The 6,290-nt window shown below is 65.2% G+C and overlaps 1 long non-coding RNA gene across 4 annotated transcripts; it reads left to right on the top strand.

The window, feature by feature from the left end:
- The first annotated feature begins 994 nt into the window (after window positions 1-994).
- LOC119053977 (uncharacterized) lies at window positions 995-3,954 on the top strand. 4 transcript variants are annotated; one of them, XR_008391995.1, is made up of 4 exons: window positions 995-1,124; window positions 1,541-1,619; window positions 2,187-2,371; window positions 3,743-3,954. It is a non-coding gene; the product is annotated as an uncharacterized LOC119053977 (long non-coding RNA). The 4 variants fall into 4 exon arrangements; XR_005083413.2 differs by lacking the exon at window positions 995-1,124 and adding an exon at window positions 1,227-1,319; XR_005083414.2 differs by lacking the exon at window positions 995-1,124 and adding an exon at window positions 1,287-1,375.
- Window positions 3,955-6,290: the final 2,336 nt, after the last annotated feature.

The following is a 6,290-nucleotide window of genomic DNA, read 5'->3' on the forward strand; positions in this document are numbered from 1 at the left end:
ACCAGGGACGCAGGCACGTGGCCTCAGCCCTCCAGTCTCAGGCTCCGGCCAGTAGTGCCGCTCCGGAGGGGGCGGCCATGCGTCCTGTCCAAGTGCGGCTGTGAAGTCCTGCTCCCTGGGCTTCCCGGGCTCTTCAGGGGGGCCGCAGCCCCCTGAGTGCTGGGGTTGGAGAGCCCCAGACCCCTGCTCGCTGAGATCCCCAGCAGAGTCTGGCCAGGACGCCCATGGGCCCTGAGACTCCGAGGCCAGTTCTGGCCACACTGACCACCAGCCACGTGGCCCTCGCTCGTCCCTGTCACGAGAGGCACTCGGGGCCCCAGGGTTCGGACCCAGGCTTGACTCGGTCAGAGAGCCCAGGGCGGGAGCCTGTGTGCCCTCAGGCCTTGGTCCACGGCGGGAAAGTCAGCCCGGACCAACAGGCTGCTTCCTGGCGCTGAGCTCCGCCTGGCTCCGTGAAGTCTGCCTCCCGAAACTTGCCCGGGTTGTGGCTTTGTGGTTCTTTAACAGCGAGTGTGTCTGTGTGTTTGCACACGTGTGTCACGTGTGTGTGCGTTTTCGTGTGCAAGATGTGTGTGAGTGTGTGTGCTTGGTGGGGTCCGAAGCGGACGTGGAACGTTCGGCCCCAGGTTCCCCAGCCTGACTGAGCTGCCCAGACTCAGCCAGACGCTCGGTGCTCGGTGCTGGCGCAGCCGACCTCGCGCCACGTGAGGTGGGAAGGGAGCCGGCCCGGGGACCAAACTCTCAGATGTGGTGTCAGGTGAGCCCCGCAGGAACCTGACACGCATGCACCCTGTTTACATTGCTGACAAGGAGACGGGCTCCAAGATTCAAACTCCCAGCCTGTCCCCTGAGCCTGTGGGGGGTGGGGGGGCGTCACGGGGGCAGGTCTGGGGGAGGCGGCGGATCCACTCAGAGACACAGCCTCAGAGGGTGAGTGCGGGGGTGGGACGGGGAGAGAGGGGCCCAGGGGCGCAGCGGCCAGCGGGACTTATCTGAGAAAAGCACGCACTCACGGAGGCCTCCTGCTCACCTAGACGACGTTGCCATAGAAACAGGAAATCGCCTGGATTTCTCCAACACTCTACACAGCAGTGCGCCCCCTCGGGAGCCCCTGCCGGCCCGAGGTCAGGGCTGCGGGAGTGGGTGCCGCCAGCGGGTGGGCCGTCTGGGGTGGGAGAGGAGTGGGGGCGGGAGGGTAGGGGCTGGGGAGGAGCCCCGCCCCGACTAGTCCCGTGGACCAGGCTGGCCCAGGGCTGCCCAACCCAGCACTCGGGTGGCTGGCTTCTGGAAAACAAGGAGACAGAGAGATACTAGTAAAAGTACATGGAACGAGGGGCAGGCAGGGAGAGCCCAGAACGCATTTTCCCCAGGAAAGGTGCCCGTCCGAGCGGGCTGCGCTCTGCGTGACCCCCCCCCCCCCGCCCAGCCCTGAAGTGGGGGGGGCTGGAGCAGAGGGAGGCCAGCAGGTGGGGCGCGAGGGTGGGCAGGGCAGGCAGGGACGGCGGATCCGAGACACCGCGAACCTTTGTCCAAACGGCAGAGTGAACGCTAGTGCACACCACGGACGTCGTCACCGCAACGTCAGCGCAGACGGCGACAAACTCCCCATGCTGTCGCAGGTCAGTGGGGGGGAGGGAGAAGGGCACGGGAATTCTCTGTACTTTGGACTCAGTTTCCCTGTAAACGTAAAACTGACCTAAAAACAAAGTCTATTGATTGAAAATGTGCAGAGCGGATTCAATGCCTTAAATGGCCCAGCCCTCCCCCAACGGGGTGACCCCCGCCCGCGCCCTGTCAAACGCTGCTCCTCCTCAGACCCGGTCTCGCTGCCTCTGCCTGTGCAGTTCCTCCGCCCACACGCAGCCCTGAGAAGCAGGCGCAGAGCCGACAGCAAAGCAGGCATCTGTCACAGCAGAGGTGACAATGCTCTGCCCAGGCCTCCTGGCTCAGAGCCTGGGTCTGCTCCCCACGGGCTCCCCTGGGCTGCCGGGCCCCACCCGCACCCCACGCCAGGGGCACCGTGGGCACTGCGGGCCCCAGGCTCTCGCTGGGGACCCTGCAGTGTTCTCACTGTCCTGTGTCCCAGTTTTCTGTCATTGTTTCTGCCCGGCTCTGGCCACCTCCCCGTCCCTCGGGGCCCTGGCTTCAGTGGCACGGGGGTGGCCCCCGGTTGTCTCCGCACACAGGAAAGCCACTCCTTGCAGACGAGCGGTTTCGGCGCCCGGCTGTCCTCTCGTCCTCCTGGCCCCAGTCCTGATACCTGCGGTGGAGGAGATGCCAAGCCAGGTGCCGTGAGTGACAGAGATGAATGAGATTCCACCGGTCCCCAGCAGCAGCGGCCTTGGCAGACAAGCAGGACAGCAGGCGGCAGGTGACAAGGCTGGAAGGAGACCGCGGGGCCCTCCCAGCTCCCGCAGCCAGGCCCACTCAGCCTGCCAAGCCCCCCCCCCACCCCGTGAGGGTGGGCTCTGCCAGAAGGAGCAGGGCCAGCAGCCAGCCCTGAGGCTGAGCTAAGTTGGGTGTTCCAGTTGCCTATTGCTGCGTAACAAATTACCCCAAGACCCAGGGACTTAAAATGCACCATTTGATTAGAGCTCCGGATCTGGTAGGTCAGGAATTGGCGAAGACGCAGGCGGGGGCCATTTGTCTGCTGCACGAGGCACTGATGGGCTCAGGGGGGCACTCGGCCGCCAGTGAGGGGGCTGGGCTGGCCCCCCACGTGCAGTGTCTTGGCGTGCACCAGGGAAGGCTGGTCCCCAGGCCCTCAGCGTGCCCCCAGGTAGCCCCCAGCAGGTGGCGGGCGTCCTGGGGCCTGCGAGGCAGCCAGGCGGGGCCAGAGCTCCTGTGAACGGGCGACACCCGCGGTGGCGTCTCCGCATTCTCTGGACGGACACCCGGGAAAGGCGGTCTAGAGTCAGGAGGGAGAGCGAGGCCCCACCGCGGAGGGCGTGGGGCGGAGATGGGCAGCAAAGAGCCTCAGTGGTTGCTTGGGGAGCGGGGGCACCTTCTGTGACCATCTCCTTCCATCCAGACCTGGGCCTGGGGCTCCCGGCCTTCTCTGCCACCTCGCCCAGGTCACCTCACAGAGGGCCCCGTGGCCAGCACCTCGGACCCCAGGGGAAAACGGAACTTCCCGACGTTCTCTGTCCATCACCCCACAGGAGACTTCTCACCGTTACGTCACCCCAGTGCCTTTGTCACCAAGGACGTGTGCCTGGTGTTTAAATCCACGGGAGTCGTGGGTTAAACAAGCATCTGAGGCCAGGAGGAAGTCTGTTACCTAGAGACCTGCTCAGGGGACCCCAAACCCTGAACACAGCGCTGCCCCACGGGGTCACAGTGACTGTGTTTGGGTGGGCTGCAGCATCCCAGGAGGCCTCCAGGCATCTCCTGGCCCCCCCCACTGGACCCAGATTGCTGACCCCCGGGCCAAAGTGCGCCCTCAGCAGGGCGCTGCCTCAGGCAGAGTGGGAGCGAGGAGCCGGGGAGCAGGGGGTGTGTGGGTCGGTGCCAGCCGCAGGCTCTGAGTGTGACAGAACCAGCAGCCGATGCTGCACACCCCTGAGGTCGGAGGAAAACTGCACACTAACGGTATCATCTCCCAAATCACCAAATGACAGGCTCCTGGCATCTCTTCTCTGAGATAAGAGTGGACAGCACACAGTCAGGCTTGTGTGACTGCTCACCCTCGTCCCCAGCACAGAGCTGGTTTTAAATGGTCACATTTGTCAAACCTCCACAGAAATACCTGCCTGCGGTTCCTGATGAGCAGCACCTGGCCTGGGCGGCCACCCCGGTGGATTCTGGGCCTCATCTGTGACCTCATCATGTTCACTAGACAGACGAGCTCCTGTTACATCCTGGAAGCCTGCACTGTTTCTAACACAACGGCTCACCGTTGTTTACAGTGTGTCCACGGGCTCGTTTGTTGCAGAATAAACTATCAAATTTTATCAAGTGCAGAATGTAGATGCTTGATTGTGAAAGAGAGGGAAACTGTAGGTGACTTTATTTCCTTAACCTAAATGAATGCCCAGTCTGGTGCGCGGGCCAGAGCATACCTCCCCCAGGGGGGGCACCCACCCTCTGGGGGTGGAGGCACTGCCTGGCCCACAGCTGGACACCTGGGCCTCCTGGAGGACCCGCCTGGCCCCTCCCGATGAGGCGCTCACTCAGAAGTCCCCCTGCCCGCGTCCTGAGGTGCAGCGGGCCTTCCGGGAAGGGGGAGGGTGGCCACCTTCTAGGATACGGGGCTTCCTGGGCCGGCCGGAGCCAGAAGCCCCTCTGAGAGACGCTTCCTCCGCCATCCGCTCCGCCACGAGCATGCCAATAGCTGGGCGAGATGATGCATTAACCTATTTCTGGCCGAGGCACGGCCATCCATCAGACCCTCTCTCCTGCCGGCAGGACAGCCGGCCGCCAGGCTCAGCCGCCCCACAGGGGGCGGGCCCGGGGCTGCAGGCGGCCGAGTTCTGGGCCAGCCCTGTCCCGCCTGAGCCTGGGGCTGAGGCTTTTCAAAGAGGGGCGACCCCGAGAGCTGCCAGCCCTGTGCGTCCCAGGAATTCTGTAATTTCGGGAAAGGGCCTGTGGGCATTTCCCTGTCCTGAGACGGGTCCCCGCTGGGGTTTCGTGTTTGGTGCAAAACAAACCGCGGTCTGGCGGGGGGCCGGCCCATCTGCAGTGCTTCCACCGGAGGCTCTAGGTGGCCGCCCCCAACCCTTCCCTGGAATCAGAGTCCCTGGGAGTTTGAAGGTGGGTGCCCACCATCCCAGTGACCCTGAGGGTGTAAACCAGGGCGGCGACAGCCTGAAGGAGGGAGTGGATGTCAACGGGCAGAGGGTGGCATCTGGCACCCGATCACTGGGGACCTGGGCCAGGCCCTCTGAGAGGAGCTGGCTGTCCCAGGGGCTGACGGCGCAGGAGGGAGCACCGGTCCTCACAGGCCACCGGCTCCCTCTGGTCCCTCCTGCCCAGCGGTGCCCCAGGCTCAGGCCCAGCCCTGCTCACTCGGGCCCCGTGGGATCGGCCCCTGGCTGAGCGTCTGCAGCTCTGAGGAAAGGACCCAACAGAGAGCCAGGCCCAAGGCCTCAGGATGGGTGGTGTTTGGCAGAATAAAAGCCCCGGCTGAGTTAGGGCGCTTCAGAAGGTGTGACCTGGGGTGGGGACATGGGCTATGACAGGGACCGTGCCAGCATCCGCTGCAGCTCCCGAAAACACACCTGAGCTGCCAGCCTGGGAAAGCCAGGGGCAGCGACAGGCCGGACTTCCGTGAGGGAGGCAGGTCCTGTAAGGGAGCCTCTCCCTTGTGCTCCCCCCGCCTTCTCCCAACAGGGGCCAGACAGTGAGGTGGCGCCACGGGACAGGAGCAGCTCAGGGCCCCAGGGCCCCACGGGGCGGTCTCCTAGCACCACCCCCAATGGGCTGGCAGGATCAACAGACCCCATGGGGAGGGGAGGCAGGAGGCAGCCTCGGGGTTTCCGGGCCTCGATGGTCCCCGCCCATCACGGAGGCTGCTGTCTGCATCGGACACCGCTGGTGCCCCGCCTTTCCAAGCCTGGTGCTGGGGTGCAGACCGGCAATCTGGGGTGAGCGTGTGGGAAATGGTGTCGGCAGAACGGTCTGAAAGCCCTCGGTAGAGGGTTTGGCCTTCAAGTCGGGGACTAGGTTGAACGCAGACCTGCTTAGCTCCGTTCTCCCAGCCGGGCCGGGCCGGCTGCCGGGGCACCGGGGAGCGGCTCTCAGGCCAGGCTCTTCCGTCCTGGACGCGTGGCACCACCTCCACACACGGGGCACAGACAGGGAGTCGGTGTCCTGGGCATTCTCCATCCCTGCCGGATGCACGAGCCGTGTGGGTCTGGGGCCGAGCGGAGTTGCCGTGTCGGGGGAGCGCCTCCCAGCTGGAGGCGCGGTGAGGAAGGCGAGAAGGAAGGGGCCCTTGGTGGTGGAGTGCGGGCAGGGCCGGGAAGGAGGGATGAGGAGGGAAACCCAGGAGTTTCTGCCGTGTCCACAGCTCGGACCGCGCCTCCGGGCGCCTCTCCCCACTCTCCCGTCCCTTCCGTGTATCTGGGCTCGAAAGCTTTGTGAGGAAGGGGAACCGCCGAGAGGAAGGTGAGGGAGATGCGGCGGTCGAGTCGCCTGACTGCCAGCCGAGGTGGGGGCCGGGGGTCTCCGTGGGCCCAGGCGCCCTCCCCAGGGGCGGGGGGATGCGGCAGGCAGCCCGCGCTGTGTGTGCAAGGCGGACCTCTGACAGTTCACAGCCCACTGGCCTCCGGCTTATCGGCCAGTGCCGC

This window comes from Artibeus jamaicensis, unplaced genomic scaffold, assembly GCF_021234435.1.
Source record: "Artibeus jamaicensis isolate MK-2021 breed Jamaican fruit bat unplaced genomic scaffold, CSHL_Jam_final contig_465, whole genome shotgun sequence".
Classification (NCBI taxonomy): Eukaryota; Metazoa; Chordata; class Mammalia; order Chiroptera; family Phyllostomidae; genus Artibeus; species Artibeus jamaicensis.